At 48.7% G+C, this 1,642-nt stretch overlaps 1 long non-coding RNA gene across 1 annotated transcript in view; it reads left to right on the plus strand.

Annotated features, from left to right (window-relative positions):
- The window catches only part of LOC105539623, a 3,788-nt gene extending 2,146 nt beyond the window's left edge, over window positions 1-1,642 (plus strand). The window contains exon 4 of the long non-coding RNA XR_001006079.1: window positions 1,333-1,642. This is a non-coding gene — a long non-coding RNA (uncharacterized LOC105539623). The remainder of the gene's footprint in view (window positions 1-1,332) is intronic.

A 1,642-nucleotide genomic window follows, 5' to 3' on the forward strand; every position in this document is an offset into this window, starting at 1 on the left:
GAATATGAAAACAGTTAAAGGTTGCTGTGAATGCTCTCGGGCATATAAACAAGGTGATTTGGTACATATTGCCTAGAACCCCAGAAAAGTGGCAAAACGGGAGACACGAAGCTCAGGGAAGGCCTTTCTGAGGACAATGATGAGCCGCCAGTCTTTCAAGGAACCAAGGGGGAAACCTGCCCAGCAGAGGGAACAGCAATTCCCCTGGCCCTGTGGCAGAAAAGAGAGGGTGCTGGGGGTGGGAGTGGGGGCAGAAAGGGTGCCAATGTTGCATGGAGCCCAGTGTGAGAGGGGATAGAGGAAAGAAAGGGAGGAAGGTGCAGTGGTGGGTGGTGCCATGATGAAGAGTCTGGTTCTTCTTCAGAGGGCTCAGGAGAGCCAGAGAAAGGATTGAAGCAGGTAGTAGCATAATCTAATGCTTATTGAGTGGTTTCTCTCTAGCCCTTCTGTGTGGGCAATATCACAAGTGGGCAGGGCACAAAGGAAAGCAGGGAGACCAGTTAGGAGGCTCTTGCAGTAGTCCAGTCCAGAGAGAGCAGGGGCTTGTCCCAGACTGGAAGCCTCAATGTGGAGACTAGTGCATGGATTCACATGGTGTTTTGGAAGTGGAAGAGACAGCACTTGCGAGTGGATTAGAGGCAACCAGGGAACAAACTTAAGAAATGAACGATTACTACGAGAGTGTTTTCTTGGACATCCTCATCAGAGGTCTATGTACGGTCATAGGAAAGACAGAGAGTGGGCATGGTAGATTTGGAGAAGGCAGAAAGATAGATGGGTGTGTGTGTCAAGAACTCCTATTTGCACAGGTTTAGTTACTGAAGTCTGCTTGTCATCCATAGAGGCTGGAGAAACAGAATTGTTGAGACAACAGGACACAGTTAGGGTTTAAAGTCACAAAACTGAATAGGATCACCCAGAGAGAGTATAGCCAGGAGAAGAAGGTACAGGGCTACTCCCTGAGATACTCTGACATTTAGAAGTTGGGTGGGGAACACAAGCCAGCAAAGGAGATTCAGAAGGACTGGACAGTGAACAGGACTCCTCTCTAAGGCCTTGCATGTCCAAACGTGTCTAAACTTCTCGCCAAGGCTTTTCATCGCCAGCCTCAATGCCCTCATTGAGACTCTGCTCTCAATGCTCCTAGCTGTACATGCATGGGAGTTGGTTTAAAATGGGACAACAACAACTTTGTGTGCTTGGGTTTGGACTTCGCCTGCTGATAATTTCTCAGTGGAGCTTTCAAAAGAGAGAGAGGTTCAGATGCAGAGAACTTCAAAGAGTGGGGTAGGCACTGCTATTTCATGTGGCCCATCTCCCTTTTCCTTTCAGGAGGGAGAAATCAGAAGGAGTGGGAATGCAGTTCAGAGAGCAGAGGAGAAGAGAAGAAAAGAAGGAAGAAGGAAGAGGACTGGGGGTGGGTGGGGGGGAGGACACCAATGGGAAGAGGGACAGATCAACTCTACACACAAAAGTAAATCAAAACACCAAAAACAGGGGTCTATGTAAGGAAGCCTCTGCCCATGAATTGCTCGTTGCATAGCTGCAGGGAGGGTGTTTGGGGGCATAGAGAATGAAAACACCTGTATTTTGGTGTAGGGAAATTGTTTCTGTCAATTCACACCGTCCACACGCCACCTCC

This window comes from Mandrillus leucophaeus, unplaced genomic scaffold (genome assembly GCF_000951045.1).
Source record: "Mandrillus leucophaeus isolate KB7577 unplaced genomic scaffold, Mleu.le_1.0 Scaffold2070, whole genome shotgun sequence".
Lineage (NCBI taxonomy): Eukaryota > Metazoa > Chordata > Mammalia > Primates > Cercopithecidae > Mandrillus > Mandrillus leucophaeus.